The sequence below is a fragment of the Chlorocebus sabaeus genome, chromosome 21 (genome assembly GCF_047675955.1).
Source record: "Chlorocebus sabaeus isolate Y175 chromosome 21, mChlSab1.0.hap1, whole genome shotgun sequence".
NCBI classification, from domain to species: domain Eukaryota; kingdom Metazoa; phylum Chordata; class Mammalia; order Primates; family Cercopithecidae; genus Chlorocebus; species Chlorocebus sabaeus.
The window spans coordinates 66,782,075-66,800,911 of record NC_132924.1 but is presented as its reverse complement, the minus strand read 5'-3'; positions in this window follow the sequence as shown (position 1 = coordinate 66,800,911).

The following is an 18,837-nucleotide window of genomic DNA, read 5'->3' as shown; positions in this document are numbered from 1 at the left end:
TATTATTTTCCCTGTTTTCTATATGAGTCCTAGCTTAGGCATCCAATAACTTCTTTTGTCTTTATTCATTAACCCATCTGATATTTTTTAAGGGTTTATTGTGTGCTAGTTTTACTGGAGATATGACAGTGAACAAAGCAATGTTCCTCTCCTCTTCGTACATACATTCTCTAAAAGAAAGAGAGACAAGAGAGAAATTAGCATGTGTATTAGTCTGTTCTCATGTTGCTAATGAAGACATACCTGAGTCTGGGTAATTTATAAAGGAAACGGGTTTAATAGATTCACAGTTCCACATGACTGGGGAGGCCTCACCATCATGGCAGAAGGCAAAGGAGAAGCAAAGTCACATAGTTCATGGTGGTAGGCAAAGGAAACATGTGCAGGGCAACTCCCCTTTATAAAACCATCAGATCTCAAGAGACTTAATCACTATCACATGAACAGCCCAGAAAGACCCGTCCCATTATTTGATTACCTCCCAGGTCCCTACCATAACATGTGGGAATTATGGGAGCTACAATTCAAGATGAGATTTGGGTGGGGACACAGCCAAACCATATCACTATGCAAAGTGTCAGATGATAATCACCATTCTGGGTAAGTGGGAAAAGGTTCCAGGAGTTGATAGAGAGGTATAGCTTTATTGCTTTCTTGTCTCTCTTCCTGATTAAACCACAGTTTCAAGAAAAACAATTTTCACCCTAGTCTCCAGAAGTTTTAACAAAACTTACAAAGAGATACTAATGTTTGTTTGCATTAATTACAAAATACATCTCCATCATTGTTTAGTAGGGGAAGCGTTTGAAGAAGTTAAACAAAAGAATCTTCTTTTCTGGATTAGTACCGTGTCTTCTGCCTACACATGCCCCAAAACAACCTTTCACCAACATCATGCACTCTTTTCTGTAAATTATACAACAATTAGAGCAGAATTTATTTAAGTTTTTGATTAATTCTTGTAATGAATATGTTCTAAGTGCCTACCTCAGAAACAATGGATTCTCCAAGATGTAGGTTTGACTATTTCTATAAAATATTTCATAGGCAAATATGTAAATAAGACAGGCAGACATCCAATTTCTGTTCTTACATTTTGATTTTCATGAAGTGTTACAATATTGCTAGGGTAAAGTGACTGTCATCACCAGTAAAAGCTGATGCTCCGGGTGTTTTGCTCATATGGTAGCAAGATAGTGATGGTTGGTACTTTACTGATAATAAGCTAAGAATCTTGCATACTGTTTAACTCTGTCATCACACTAATAGCTTCATTTGGGCACAGCCAATGCCACATTATTATATCTTATATCTACATAATAGTTATAACCAGTGGCATTTCTCTTTCTCTCTCTTCAACACGAAACACCATGCCATCTATTTTCCTCTTGCTATTGAAACGTGTCCCTTTCAAATACCTCAGACTTCATTGGCATTTGCTGCTGCTCTGAGGAAGGCATTTGGCAGCAATTTTTAAAATGACAGTGGGGTTATTTAGAAGACCTCATGCTCCATGGCATTTTTGTCATTCTGCCTTTTCCCTATAGCTGTGTAGCAACACTAATATGACAGCAAGCTATCTAACCTTGTGTGACCTAGTTTAATTAGCTTCCCTGGTCCTCATGGTATCATCTGTAAAATGAACCAAGTAGAAAAGAAATGACAAAACCATGCTGATAATGTAAATTACAGAACATTCTATTTTGAGAAAATTTTATTCTGACAGATAAATTTCAAACCATCATTTACTTATTTTTTATTTAGTAAAACAAGAATTTAATATTAAGAAGGTAACTATATACTGAAATTAGATTAGAGATTTTGCTAATAATATGAGAAACATAATATGATGGAAAATATTATTCTTAAATTACTAGTAAGATTATCATATAACAATGTGCAAAAGTTAAAGTTGCTTGAAAGTCATATTTCAAATTGGATCAAATGCACTCTGATGCAGCCATCTGCAATCAAATCTGTGCTACGTGATGGGAAACCAAAATAAAATAATGCTGGAGTGAAAAGCTTCCCTTAAATAATAGATGCTGATAATTTTGGCCAGATTGCTCTTGCTTTAATCTATTAACATAATTCTTAGTAATTTAATTATTCAAATATTATTATAAGGACATTAAAACAAGCTAAATTTGAGAACACAGCAAAAGAAAACTGCTATGTTTTAAATAGCTTTAGATTTTAGGAATATGACTGGGGGAAAACCAAGACTTCTGGAGGGTAGGTAATAGAAATGGAGAAGCAGGCTTCCATATTGTTCTCCCTGAGGTTTACTTGTCCCTGTACTGAGAAAACATATTTTCAGCTAATACTACCTCTACTGGCATCCTAGTGATTAGTGACAGGGCTATATCTTTTGGTTAGCTCTGGATACATGATTCCTGAAAACATTAATTGCATCAAGAGCAAGCACAAGAACAAATGAGTTAGATAAAACTCTATCAAAAGAATTAGTACAGTAAGGACAATAAACCATGACATGGAATGGCACTCCTCCAATTTGTTAAACCCAACCCTTTCTTCACATTATTGCTTCTATCTATTGCATAATAAATGCATTTGGAATTTCAGTGATTACTCTGCTGAGAGTTTAGCTAAAGAATATTGATTATATTTTCATTGTTGTGTGAGCTACAATTGATTTTATTTCCTGGATAAAAGTCTGGAAAATATCAGCTATATACAAATTCTTTACTTGTTTTGATTTGGTCAGTTTTCTCTGAGACCTTAAAATCCTGGATAGTATTTCTTCATAATAATAGTGGAACAGGGAAACAATTAGTCGGTTTCCCTATTTCTCTGAGTTAAATTCACTCTGAAGCAATTCAGCAAGAAATTATAATCTCCAAAATTCAAAAGGAACCAAAATACAAGCAAGTAAACAAAGAGTTGATAGCATATATTTAATTCTTAAGCCAGAGATAATGATAAGCCACTTAATAATACATAAAAACAATTTGGAAATGTTCCAAGTATATCAGCGGGGTTCAGGACCCATTCCTTCTTGCCTGCACAAATATATCACTCTAGCAATGCTTCTCACTTTTCCTGCATACTTAATTTTTCTTTTTAAACTTGTTCATTACCATCTAAAAATACTCCCATTTCAAAAACTGTTTCTGACTTGACCTTCACCTCAATTTTTTGCCTATTTTTTTATTCTCCTTCACAGAAAAACTCATTGAGAGAATGTGTTATTTGTAGTTTCTCTGATGCCTCTTCTATTTCCCTTCAACCCTGCATACTCAGACTTTCACCCTAACATGCCAGTATAACTCTCTTGCCAAAGTAACCAATCACCTCATTCTTACTAAGTACAATATTAATTTTCAGTCATTATTCTAATTAATGTGGAGGCTCTGGAGTATTTGAAAGCCATTGCTGGGAGTCAAGAAATAGTTCTCTGCTGTCACTGTGTTTGTTGTGTTCTCTGTTCTTTGTCCTCTATTAAATCTACTAAATGTGTTGCTGTGTTAAGCCTATTGTGCCTTCTAATTTTGATTATCAATCAGAACTCAGGAGCAGTGCTACTACTTAACCATTTCCAGCTATTGCAGATTGGTATCATTAACGGAACTGACTTTTAGACCTACAACTCTATATGGCAAGGGTGCTTTATGGTGAAGCAAATAAGAGGAAAGACAGACATAAGAATAAAAGGAAAGAAGAGGAAAGAAAGACAAAAGAGTGAAGATTTTGACATCCAACTAGTTGCTGGCTCACTATCAGTATGAAGTCACAAAAATTCTGTGTCAGAATATCAGGCATAAATTTCATGTATTTTATTTATTTTTTGTTTGCTTGTTTGTTTATAAGTAAAAAGGTCTGAATTCTGAAGATTTGGCAAAATGCATTCATAAGATAAGGCAGACAGACAAAAAATGAGTGAGTAGTACTCCGATGTGGTTGTTGCTTAGCTGATTTTAGTGTTAGTAAAATTGTTAGAAACTGAAGGAAAGAAAAGAGTCAATCATACTTGGTAAGAGAGACCATCAAACAAGGTCTTGTTATACACCAATGATTCCATTGGGGATTTGGGAAATACAGTTCAGTTATTATTCTCTAGGTATGACTATTGTTCACTAGACACACTCCTAGGTACATAATGTAGTGGAGAGGTGACCACAGAAATTTATGTATAGAATACAGTTCAAAGGCATGTGACTCTTTGCTTGATAATACTAGGAACCACCTGATGAATCTTTGCTCTCTCAGATTCTTTGACTAATGAACAGGAGACTAACAATTCTATGGCAGACATATGTGAACAAAATGGACTATATAAGTTGAGTTCCAGCAGTGTTCAGCATACAAACAATTTTCTAGAATTTAAATGTAATTGAATTGATTCATTTGGAATAAAGGCATAAACAGAACGTAAATACAGCAAATTTGTGCCGGAAAAGGTTTCTGTTTGGCTTTCTCACTTTTCTAAAACAATAGACTATCCCCTGAAACTCTTGAAATATTTCACATACAAGCAAATTGATTGAGTTTATGATGGCAAGCAACAACCCAAGCAAAATAGTATGTGACTGTGATGTAAACAATTCTGATATGGGCAGTGCCTTTTGACTGGGCCCCTTTATTTCAACCCTATATTCAAAGGGTTATAGACCATATAGGAAATAACCCCCCTGCTATCATATCTGCCATGCATTTATTTGATTTAATAATGAAAAAGGTTTTAACCATTCATAAGAAGGAAGATAGGCAAAATAAAAATAAGATAAATTGGGAAAAATTGGGAAAAAAATAATGGTTTAGTTGAGTCGAAATCTGCGTGTGGGTGATAAAGAGCAAAATGAAAATCAAAATGAGGAAGTTAATGATACTGTTACTAAATACCTATTCATCCAATATCACCAGATCAAGGATGATATTACATTAGATGTATCCCAGCTTTGGTAGCTATCTCACTTCAAAGGTTTTAAAAATCCTTTTCCATTTATCCTAAGTTAAATAAACTTAAATCCAATGATGCTGAAAGAGACTGGAAGAAGAAAGCATTGATGTGGTATATTAATAAAAGCTTTTTAATTGCCATATATTGTCAAACCATTATTAATACATTATTATTAACTGAAGTACGTAGTTTATAATAGGATTCACTCTTTGAGTTCAGTACTTCCATAGACTTTTTTTTTTTTTTTTTTTTTTTTTTTTTTTTTTTTTTTTTGAGGCAGGGTCTTACTCTGTCGCCTGGACTTGAGTGCAGTGGCATAATCATGGCTCACTGCAGCCTTGACCTTCTGGGTGCAAGCAATCTTCACACCCCAGCCTCCTAAGTAGCTTGAACTACAGGCATGCACTGCCATTCCCCACAATTTTTTGTTTTCGTTCTTGTTAAGATGACATCTTCCTATGTTGCCCAGACTACTCCCACTTACCAGTTATGTTTACTTCGCTTAGCAATATTTATTTTAGATTCCTTCATGTCTTTTAATGACTTGATGGCTCATTCATTTTAACTGCTAAATAATATTGTTTTGTATGGATGTACCATAGTTTATCAACTAATTAATTGAAGGACATCTTGATTTCTTCCAATTTTAAACAACTATGAATATAGCTATAAAACATTCATATGCAAGTTTTTGTATAGACAAGTTTGCAACTCACTTTGGTAAATACTAGAAATATGATTGATGGATGGTATGGTAAGACTAGGCTTAGCTTTGCATGTAATAAACTGCCAAACCATCTTTCATTTTGCATTCCTGTAAGCATTGTATGAAAGTTCCTGTTACTCCATATTCTCTTCAGGATTTGGTGGTGTTTGTGTATTAAACTTTAGTCATTCTAGATGTGTAGTGGCATCTTATTTTAATTCCATGACAATATATGATGTTGGGCAGCTTCTCATATGTTTTTAACAGTCATGTTTGTCATTTTATGTACTTGTCTTTCTGCATGAGAGGACTTCCAGTATAATGTACAACAGGAGTGGCAGAAGGGGACATCCTTGCCTTGTTCCTGACCTCACAGGAAAATCACCTATTTTTTCACCACTGAATTTTAGATTAGCTACTGGATTATTATTTTTAGATTTGTTGGTTTTTGTCAAGTTGAGGGGGTTCCCCTGTATTCCTCATCCAATGAAAGTTTTGTTTGCTTGTTTGTTTTTATCATTAAATGGTACTGTATTTTGTCAAATAACTTTTCTGCATCTATTGCTATGAAAACATTATTTTCTTGTTTAGCCAGTAGATGTGATGAATTACATTAATTTACTTTTGCATGTTGAAACAGCCTTGCATACTTAAAATAGATCCTTATGGTAAATTCTTATAATATATGTTGTCTGTGCATCTATTCTGAATGTAAGTTTAACTTTCTCAGTCACCCTTGACACAGTATCCTGTTCTTTACCTCCTTTTAGTTCTTCAGTGTGGCTGATTCAGAGTCTGTCTTATATAACTCTATCCTAGTGACCACCTCTCTATAGCACAGCTAAATTCAGTCTACTTGACTCACCAGTTTCTCATTCCCCACACCCCACAAGGACTGCACAAATATGTTCCAGCAACCATCTCTCAGTCACAGAGTAACCCCACAGACCTCATCCTGGTTGCCTTAAACCCAATAGTTAGAAGTGCCTGAGGAAAGCATGCTTGGGTAATGCTCTAGACCTTAATAAAAGTTTTGGCCTAAAGGGTTCCTCACTGTCTTTTTCTCTTGTTCTTCACCCACTGCTTGAACACTTTTGTCCTGGACAGCTCCCCTCTTTCCACTGGCTGTGCAAAGTGTGCTGCCCTCTTCCCTCTGGATCTGTAAGTAATAAAATTGCTTCTGTCATTTCAAGTGTTTGTGCTGCCTCCTCTGTTTCTCACTGACTGACACACCTGAACCTAAATTCTTTCCTGATCGGGGCTATAATTTATAGCTACTCTCAAGAGGGAGACCTCAAGGCCAAATTAGAAAGAATTTATATTTAACCAAAAAAACAACTTTTCTTGTTCATTGTCTATACATCTTTGTATGCATGGTTCGACTTGATTTGCTAATATTTTGTTGAGAGTTTTTTGCATCCACTTTCATGAGAGAAAATGGTGTGTAGTTTTCCTTTTTTTCGTAATGTTATTATCTACTTTTGTTATTAGGGTAATGTTGACCTTGTAACATGAGACATAATTCTTCTGTGTGCTTCTAATTTTTAAAACAATTTGTAGAGAATTGGTATTATTTTCCTTGAAATATTTGGTAAAGTTCACTAGTGAAACTGAGACTGGGTCTTCTCTTTGTTTTGGAAGGTTATTAATTATTGATTCAATTATTTTAGTGTGAAAAGTCATATTTGGATTATCTGTATCTTCTTGCAAGCTTTTCTGTAGATTGTGTCTTCTACGGAATATTCTTTTTCATCAAAGTTATCTACTTTTTGGCTTGCAGTTGTTTATTATATTCTTTTATTGACCTTTTAATGTACATTGGGTCAAAAGTGATGGCCATTTTTTAACTTCTGATATTTGTAATGCTTCTTTTGTAATTTTTTCTGTGTGACTCTGGCTGAGGCTTACCAATTTTAATATTATAGAGGCTAAAAGCCTGGTGACCCGTATTTTTCTTTGACAAAATAAAACTCACCTGAGTTAACGTGAAAGATAGAAAAAAATACCAGACATACTTTGTTTTGGAGAAGAGGTTTTGAGTCAAAATGTTACTACTGCACGGTGTTTGTTATTACCTTCATATCACTAATGATTAGACGAAATTAAACTCAAAAAAAAATAGTTGAAGCCAGATGTGGTGGCTCACGCCTAAAATCCCAGAACTTCGGGAGGCCAAGGCAGACATGCTGCTTGAGGCCAGCAGTTTGAGATCAGCCTGGGAGACATAATGAAATCCTATCTCTATTAAAAATACAAAAATTAGCCAGGTGTAGTGGCACATGCCTGTAGTCCCAGCTACTAGGGAGGCTGAGGCAGGAGGATTGCTTGGACATAGGAGGTGGAGGTTGCAGTGAGTCAAGATATCACCATTGTACTCCAGTTTGGGTGACAGAGTGGGGCACTATCTCAAAAAACAAACAAAAAAAGCATTGAACTTTACAATCAGGAATGCATTGGAAGAAATAAAATACATATTCAATAAAATACAATAAAATAGATAGTCTAGAACTTTCTGGGTGGTTACTTGATGCTACTTCTTTTATGAAACCATAATAGATAAGTTTGAGAAGTGGCATGAGAAACATGTGACTAATTAAGATACTCTTTGAGGGCAAGAAATTACAGGAAGCCTGCTAAAAATTACTAAAAAAGAAATCTGAATAAAATAATGTTGCTCACAGGGAATATTTTCAATTTGACATTTCATTAAAAATTTCCCGTAAACCAGTTGATATGGTTTGACTGTGTTCCCATCCAAATCTCATCTTGAATTGTAGTTCCCAATATTCCTATGTGTGGTGAGAGGGACACAGAGGGAACCAATTGAATCCTGAAGGTGGTTTTTCACATAACTATTCTCATAATAGTAAGTTCTCACAAGATCTGATGGTTTTATAAGGGGCTTCCCCCCTTCACTCAGCTCTCGTTCTTCTCTCTCCTGCCACCGTGTGAAGGACAAGTTTGCTTCCCCTTCTGCCATGATTGTAAGTCTCCTGAGACCTCCCCAGTCATGCAGAACTATATGAGCCAATTAAATCTCTTTCCTTTATAAATTGTCCAGTCTTGGGGATGTCCTTATAGCAGCATGTTAACAGACTAATACTTTAAATTGGTACTGGGAGTGGGGTGCTACTGTAAAAACACCTGAAAATGTGAAAGCAACTTTGGAACTGGGTAAGAGGCAGAGGTTGGAAAAGTTTGAAGGGCTCAGAAGAAGATGGGAAAATGTGGGAAAGTTTGAGACTTCCTAGAGATTTGGAGGGATGAGAGGACAGGAAGATGTGGAAAAGTTTTGAACTTCCTAGAGATGTGTTGAATGGTTTTGACCAAAATGCTGATAGTGCTATTGACAATAAGGTCCAGACTAAGGTGGTCTCAGATGGAGATGAGGAACTTGTTGGGAACTGGAATAAACATGACTCTTGCTACGCTTCAGCAAAGAAATTGGCTGCATTTTGCCCCTCCCTGGAGATCTGTGGAAAGTTGAACCTGAAAGAGATGATTTAAGGTATCTTGTGGGAGAAATTTCTAAGCAGCAAAGCATTCAAGAGGAAACAGAGCATAAAATTTTGGCAAGTTTGTAGCCTGATGATGCAAAAGAAAAGAAAAATCCATTTTCTGGTAAGAAATTCTAGCTGACTGAAGAAATATGCATAGATAATGAGGAGCAAAATGTTAACCACCAAGACAATGAGGAAAATGTCTCCAGGGTATGTCAGAGAACTTCACAGCAGCTCCTCTCATCACAGGCCCAGGGCCTAGTAGGGAAAATTTGTTTCGTGGTCTGGATCTAGGGCCCTCCTGCTGTGTGCAGACTAGGGACTTGGTGCCCTGCATCCCAGTGGCTCCAGCCATGGCTAAAAGGGGCCAAGGTACAGCTCAGGCCATGGCTTCAGAAAGTGCAAGTCCCAAGCCTTGGCAGCTTCCATGTGGTGTTTTCCTGCAGGTGCACAGAAGAATTAAGGTTTGGGAACCTCTACCTAGATTTCACTGGATGTATGGAAATGCCTGGATGTCTAGGCAGAAGTCTGCTAAGGGGGCAGAGCCCTCATGGAGAACCTCTGCTAAGGCAGTGCAGGAGGGAAATGTGGGGTGGGAGCCCCCACACAGAGTCTCCATGGGGTACTGCCTAGTGGAGCTATGAGAAGCAGACCACTGTCCTCCAGACCCCAGAATGATAGATCCACCAAGAGCTTACACTGTGCACCTGGAATAGTCACAGGTATTCAGTGACAACCCATGAAAGCAACTGGGAGGGGGCCTGCATCCTGCAAAGCCACAGAGGCAGAGCTTCCCAAGGCTGTGGGAGACCACCTCTTGTATCAGCATAACCCAGATATGAGACATGCAAAGATGTCTCAAAATGATCACAAGATCATTTTGAAATTTTAAAGTTTAATGACTGCCTTATTGGATTTTGGACTTGTATATGCCTGTAGCCCCTCTGTTTGGGTCAATTTCTCCCATTTGGATTGAGTGTATTTTCCCAATGCCTAAACCTCCACTGTATATAGGAAGTAATTAACTTGCTTTTGATTTTACAGGCTCATAGGCAGAAGGGCATTGTCTCAGACAAGACTTTGGACTTGGAATTCTGGGTTAATGCTGGAATGAGTTAATTTGGGGGACTATTTGAAAGGAATAATTGTGCTTTGAAATGTGAGGCCATGAGATTTGGGAGGGGGGCATGGGCAAAATGATATGGCTTGGTGGTGTCCACATGCAAAACTCATCTTGAATTGTAATTCTCATAATCCCTGTATGTGGTGGAAGGGATCAGGTGGGAGGTAACTGAATCATGGGGGTAGTTTCCCCAATGCTATTCTTGTGAAAGTAAGTTCTCACAGAATCTTATGGTTTTATAAGGAGTTTCCCCTTTGCTTGGCTCTCATTCTCTATTTTGTTGCCTTGTGAAGGACGAGTTTGTTTTCCCTTCTGCCATGATTGTAAGTTTCCTGAGGCCTCTCTATCCAGGGGAACTGTGAGTCACTTAAACATTTTTCCTTTATGGATTACCCAGTCTCTGGTATGTTCTTATAGCAGCATGACAACAGGCACCAGTCAAACCCAGAAGAATCCAAAAGAACTGAAATCAACTATATAAGTTACTACAATCCAGCTGGCTTCATATAGGATGAATTAAGCATATGCTTTTAATGTCTAAAATTTTGTAGTTAGTTTTGCTGCAGAAAAAAATAATGTTGCATAATACAGGATGGGAAATGAATTATTAAATCTATTATTTTTATACAAATGTTTTAATCTCCCAATAGTTTATAGTACATAACTCTTAACACACATAAAAAAATGCTTTAATATTTGTGGCATCAGGTCCTTTATCAATGCTGATAGTCTCTGTGCTATAGGTTTTTACAGTCTAGAAAACTGATATTTTTATAGGTAAAGTAATTTTCTAGTCTTGAGAAAGATAAGGCGAGGACCTAGGTGTTTCAATTCCAGTGCTGGTATTTTATATTGTACTAACTTGTTTGAAGATTTATTAAGCATGTACTATGTTAATGATCACTGGTTTATATTTATACTAGTAATTTAAATGGCAAAGCAATAAATGTTTTTAAAAAGAAACTCTTCAAAGAGATATAGGCATTATTAGCATATTCTTTCTTGGTTTGAGAAGGCACTAAATCATTTAGGAACCAAACTACCTGTGGTCGTAAAAATCACATCTATCAGATTGATTCTAATAAAATATTGGCTACATCTGACTTCCTGATTTGTGTCATAAGTGACATTTTAGATAGAAAGAAAGTAGTAGCATTTCCGTCTGCTCTGTACCACACAATCTAACACCTGATTTTATTTTCATTAGTTTTCATCTCCAAATCTCCAAGACATATCATGTACATATCATCTGGTGTCCTTATATAGACTAAAATCTCCTTGAGGACAAAAACTTGATTTTTTACTATTACTAAGTCCATCAGGGCTGTAAGAACAATTGTTAGGTATTTAATTGTTTTTATTTAATCAATAAACACATGAACATAATTTTCACCTTTATTGTCAAAATCAACTTTTGTTTGTAGAATGGTATTAATCTACATAAAAGCTAATCTTCAATTGTATTTAACTTTATTAATGCATATTTTCCTCTAAACAAGAAAATGTAAATAAATAGTTCTTGTGTTCCATAGTGATTTTTTCAAGGATTAAATAATATATGAATTATTTATTATTTTTATTTATTATTATTTTAGATATATATGTATAATCTGTTAAATACCAACAGTTGCTGAAGCAATATAAAAATGTTTCTTGACCTCAGAGTTCTTATTATAGACTGAAATTTCAAAAGACTGATGTATGGATAGTTACTATTTATAAAATGATTAAAGGGAATGTTAAAATTCATTAATTCTAGAAAAAGAAAATAATTTTTACTCTGCTTCATATTCATGAAATTGAATTTCATGGTTAACCAAAAAGTTCAAAATCATCAATGAAGAAATGTCTTCAGCCTAATTAATGTCAAGTTTTGAAAATGTGCGCTCTATGCTGTGAAAACTGATATTTTCAGCTAAGAATAATAAGATCGTAAGACTTGGTAAAATTGAAGAGGCAGTGTTATTATCTATTTTTCTCATGAAGTGTTTATCTTTAGTGAAATATGTGCATAAAATTTTCAATGTTGCCTCATGGCTAGTTAGGTGCATTTACAGATTACTGTACTATGGCATCACTCTAGGAGCAGTCAATCTGTCACAATTCTCTGTATTCTACAATTTGATAATCCACGTGAAGATTATTGGGTCCTCTGACAATTTACTTAATGAAGTTCTGTAAATGCTCATGCTTTCAACAGCAGGATTAGATATCAGTATAGATATTCAAGTTAATGATTTTATTCTGAATTTTTCTCTAAAATGTATAATGGAATTGTGTGTATAAAACAGGTTTTTATCTTCAAGGTCAACATTACTGTTTAACAATAAAAATTATACTCAATTCTGCTGAAAAAGTTGCTTTTCCTTGGCACCTACGAAGTTCTCCAAATTTATCTAAACCACTCTGATCTCCAAATCCTCCTTTCATGTTGAGTTTTTCTATGTCTATTTTGATCCTAAAAGAATCCATGTTTATTTGATCTTAAAAAATCTTGTTCTACTGTAGTTAGAATTTAAAAATGACTAACTTTATGTTTCAGTTCAATTTTATTATATTAAAAATCCATATATTGAGCCAAGAAGTGTGCTCAGCTGTGATGATGAGTAGGCCAGCAGTGCTTTATAAGAATTGCTATTGGGATTAGAGAAAATAATAACAAGGGGAAGAGGCAGGGAAACAAAGGATTGTATTAATGGTAGTAATGATATAACAGAGTTCGGAAATCATTTGCTTTATATGCATAAAAGAAGATGCTACTAATTTCACATAAGAAAACCTTCGTATTTGTGTGTTGCCCATAACCATCTGATTGGCCCATATAAGGCTGTAATATATAAATCTATCTATATAATATGTTCAAACATTGACTATATTTCAAGTTAAATTGTTTTATTTTCTCTCTTCAAACATTATACACTTTTAACTATAACATTTGATTTATTAAACCATTCTATTAAGAAGAGTACATCATACATTATTTTATAAGTGCATTAGAAACTATTTCTATAGTTATCTTTGTTTCAAGCCAGGAATCTGAAATTATCTATCTTCAACTATTTTGAAAGTTCTGAGGAATAAATAGTTATGGATGAATTTGAAACCATCATATTTCCACCATAGTTTCCTGTTACTAAAGGAGGCACACTGAAATCTAAGATAAGCTAGCACATTTAATTTTGGAAAATTTAAGAAAATACTGCCAAATATTTATATATATATATATGAGAGCAGGAAAAAATGAGGATAAGAATCTTAAATTATTTTTCTTACATCATTGGTTATTATTACCCAATCTTCTTAATATCTCATCTTTTAAATGTAAGTTTGGTTCTTATTTGTTTTTTAAAGCTACTTAAAGTCTTATTAATGAGTTCTAATATACTTGTAGTGAATCGCACAGGTCTTAGGCGTATCGTTTGATCCACTTTAACAATAGATTCATTCAAGGCAACCCATATAACTTTCAAAACAGAACACTGTCTTTACCCAAGAAAGTTTCCTCATATCCTTTCCCAGTTAATTCCTGCATACTCCAAGGAGTAACCTAACCTCATTTGAATCACTATTTGTTAATTGATTAAGATTTTTAATTTTTTAACCAATTGTAGAATTTGTAAAAGGAAATAATAAGAATATGTATTCTTATGCGACAACTTTTTTCTTAGCTTATTTTTACGTGTTATTTTTAATGAAAATTGTATTATTATATTTATCTATGCATTTGCATATATCATTGGTTTATTCTTTTTTATTGCTGAGGATTTTTTAATTATATGAATTATGTGAATATCACCTAGTTTTTCCATTGCCATTTCTTCTTTGTTTTCAGTTAGAGACAGGGTCCTACACGGTCACCTAGGCTCGAGTCCAGTGATGCAATCACAACTCACTGTAACCTCGAACTCATGGACTTAAGCCATCTCCCAACTCAGCTTCACAATTAGCCTGATTTTTTTTCTAAATGTTTTATAGAAGCAAGGTCTTGCTATGTTGCCCAGGCTGGTCTCAAATTCCTGAAATCAAGTGGTTCTTTCACCTCAGCCTTTGAAAGTTCTGGGATTACAAGTGTAAGCCACCATGCCTGGCCATCCATCACCCTGTTGATAGATACCTGGACTGTTTCTAAATTGGCTATTATAAATAAACCTGCTATGATTACTATTATACAAGGCTTTTTGTGGACATACATTTTCATTGCACCAGGGTAAAACTGAATCACAGTAAAAAGTTATATATAACATATTAAGACACTAGTGAGAATGTGGTGCCGCGGCCCACCTGAGACCTACATGGGGCAGGGGAGCCCCCCACACCAGCCAAGGGAGGTGAGGTGGTGAGTGAGCACGCTACCCAGCTAGGAAAACCATGCTTTTTCCACAGAACTGTGCAACCCAGAGGTCAGAAGACCCCACTCAGAACTCATGCCACCAGGGCCTAGGGTCCCAACCCTGGAGCTGCACAGATTCTCAAAAGCATCTCAGCTAGAATCTGCTTAAGCCTGTGAGTTCCTAGGGGGAGGGGCAACCAGTACCACAGCTGTGGCTGCCTGCTGTCTAAGCCTTTTGAACTCCTTGGGGTGGCGGGGAGGGTGAGAAGCAGCAGCCAGCACTGGGACTCATAACTGCCTAACATGCTAAACTCCCTGGGTGGGGGAAGTATGGTATCCATTGTTATAACTCCAGGACACATTTTTCTCCCACTGGAGCCAAGGAGGCTGAACGGCTTAGTCCCAGGGGTGACACCCACAACCCAACATACCGGCTGTAGAAGACTGAGGCCAGAGCACCTCTTCAGGCCTGACTCTGACCCATCCTTATTCACTGGATGGGTCCCCCTACAGGAACCCCAACAACTCCATCCAGAGGCTCAGGGACAGAACCCTGGGCCTGAGTTCATACAGGGAGGGGTGGCCGGAGCCTCTGTAGAGCAGCAGACTTAGCTTTTTCTCCTGGTAGTTCTGAGGAATTCAGGCAGCCCAGACAAGTGGGTATTCCCCCAGCAAAGCACACTCCCTCCACCAAGGGACAGTCAACATGCTTTGTTAAATGGGCTCTGTTCCCCATGACCCTCAACTGGTGAGACCCTCCAACTGGGGTTTTCAGACACCCTATACAGAAGTAATCCTACTGGCATCAGATTGGTGCCCCTCAAGTTCAGCGATCCCAGAAGAAGGAGCAGTCCCCATCTTTGCTGTTCTCCAGGCTCCTTGAAAGACATCTTCAGGCACAGGAGTGAACCAGATGAATAAGGTCTCAACTGACTCCCCAGCAAACTGCAGCAGCCCTACAGGAGAGAGACCTGACCATTGAAAGAAAAACAAACAAACAGAAAACAACAACAGCATCAATAACAAAAATCATCCCAACAAAAATCCCTTCCAAGTGTCGGAAGTCTCAAAGACCGAAAGTAGACAAACTCACAAAGATGAGAATGAACAAACAAAACCTCTGAAAATCCAAAAGTCCAGAGTGCCTCTTCTCCTAGAAATGACCATGACGCCTCTCAAGCAAGGGAGCAGAACTGGATGAAGGATGAGATGAATGAATTGACAGAAGTAAGCTTTAGAAGATGGGTAATAAAAAACTCTGCTGAGCTAAAGGAGCATGTTCTAAACCAATGCAAAGAAGCTAAGAACCTCAATAAAAGGTTAGAAGAGCTGATAACTGGAATAAATAGTTTGGAGAGGAATAAAAATGGCCTGATGGAGCTAAAAACCATAGCACGAGAACTTTGTGAGGCATACAGAAGTATCAATAGCCAAGTGGAATAAATGATATCAGAGTCTGAAGATCACAAGGCTGAAATAAGGCATGCAGACAAGATTAGAGAGAGAAAAAAAAAAAAAAAGAATGAAATGGAACAAACAAAGCCTTTGAGAAATATGGGACTATGTAAAAAGACCAAACCTATGATTATGATTAGATTACCTGAAAGAGATAGGGAGAATGGAAACAAGCTGGAAAACAAATTTTTGGATATTATCCAGAACTTCCCCAACCTACCAAGACAGACCAACATCCCATCAGTGGATGTCTCAGCAGAAACCCTACAAGCCAGAAAAGATTGGGGGCCAATATTCAACATTCTTAAAGAAAATAATTTTCAGTCCAGAATTTCACATCCAGCCAAACCAAGCTCCATAAATGAAGGAAAAATAAAATCTTTTCCAAACAAGCAAATGCTGAGGGATTTTGTCACCAACAGACATGCCTCGCAAGACCTCCTGAAGGAAGCACTGCAGATAGAAATGAAAAACCAGTATCAGCCACTGCATAAACACACCAAAATATAAAGACCAATGAAGCCATGAAGAAACTGCATCAACTAGGGTACGAAATAACCAGATAGCATCATTATGGAGGGATCAAATTCACACATAACAATACTAACCTTAAATATAAATGACCTAAATGCCCCAATTAAAAGACACAGACTGGCAAATTACATAAAGAATCAAGATCCATTGGTGTGCTGCATTCAGGAGACCCATCTCACGTGCAAAGACACCCCTAGGCTAAAAAGAAAGGGACCAAGCATGGAAAGCAAAAAAAAAAAAAAAAAATCAGGGTTTGCAATCCTAGTCTCTGACAAAACAGACTTTAAACCAGCAAAGATCATTATCTAATGGTAAAGGGATCAATTAAAAAAGAAGAACTATCCTAAATATATATGCACCCAATATGGGAGCACCTTGATTCATAAAACAAGTTCTTGGAGACTTTCAAGCAGACTTAGCTTCCCACACAATAATAGTGGGAGACTTTAATACCCCACTGTCAATATTAGACATAGCAACAAGACAGAAAATTAACAAGGATATTCAGGACTTGAACTCAGCTCTGGATCAAGTAGACCTAATAGATATCTACAGAAATGCACATATCCAAAAATGCAAAACAAACTGAAATCATAACAGTCTCTCAGACCACAGTGCAATCAAATTAGAACTCAGGAGTAAGAAACTCACTCAAAATCACACAATTACATGGAAATTGAACAACCTGCTCCTGAATGACTCCTGGTAAATAATGAAAGTAAGGCAGAAGTCAAGAAGTTATTTGAAACCAATGAGAACAAAGAGACAATAATCTCTGGGCCACAGCTAAAGCAGTGTTGAGTAGGAAATTTATAGCACTAAGTGTCCACATCAAAAAGCTAGAAAGATCTCAAATAGACACCCTAACATCTCAATTAAAAGGGGCAGAGAAGCAAGAGCAAACTAATCCAAAAACAAGCAGAAAACAAGCAATAACTAAGAACAGAGTGGAACTGAAGGAGATAGAGACATGAAAAAGGCTTAAAAAAATCAACAAATCGAAGAGCTGGTTTTTTGAAACAGTTAATGAAATACATAGGCCGCTAGCTAGACTAATAAAGAAGAAAAGAAAGAAGAATCAAATAGACACAATAAACAGTGATAAAGGGGATATCACCACTGACTCCATAGAAATACAAACTACCATCATAGAATACTATAAACACCTCTATGCAAATGAACTGGAAAATCTAGAAGAAATGGATAAATTCCTGGACACATACACCCTCCTAAAACTAAATCAGGAAGAAGTCAAATCCCTGAAGAGACCAATAACAAGTTCTGAAATTGAGGCAGTAATTAATAGCCTACCAACTAAAAAAAGCCCAGGACCAGATGGATTTGCAGCTGAATTCTACCAGAAATACAAAGAAGAGCTGGTATCATTCCTTCTGAAACTATTCCAAACAATCGAAAAGAAGGTACTCCTCCCTAACTCATTTTATGTAGAGAGCATTATCCTGACACCAAAACTGGGCAGAGACACAACAAAAAAAGAAAACTTCAGGCCAATATCTCTGATGAACATCAATACCAAAATCCTCAATAAAATACTGGCAAACTGAATCTAGCACCATGTCAACAAATTTATTCACCTCAATCAAGTTGGCTTCATCCGTGGGATGCAAAGCTGTTTCAACAAATGGAAATCAATAAACATAATCCATCACACAAACAGAACAAAAGACAAAGACCACATGATTATCTCAATAGATGCAGAAAGACCTTTGCTATAATTCGACATCCCTCGTGTTAAAAACTCTCAATAGACTTGGCATTAATGGAACATATCTCAAAATAATAAGGGCTATTTATGACAACACCACAGCCAATATTACATTGAATGGGCAAAAGCTGGAATATTAACTTTGAAAAATGGTACAAGACAGGGATGCCCTCTCTCACCACTCCTATTCAACACAGTATTGGAAGTTCTGGCCAGGGCAATCAGGCAAGATAAACAAATAAAGCATATTCAAATAGGAAGAGAGGAATTCACATTGTCTCTGTTTGCAGAAAACATGATTGTATATTTAGAAAACCCCATCATCTAAGCCCCAAAACTCCTTAAGCTGATAAGCAACTTCAGCAAAGTGCCAGGATACAAAATTCATGTGCAAAAATCACAAGCGTTTATTTACACCAACAATAGGCAGAGAGCCAAATCACAGATGAACTCCTATTCACAAATGCTACAAAAAGAATAAAATACCTAGGAATACAGCTAATAGGGAATGTAAAGGACCTCTTCAAGGAGAACTACAAACC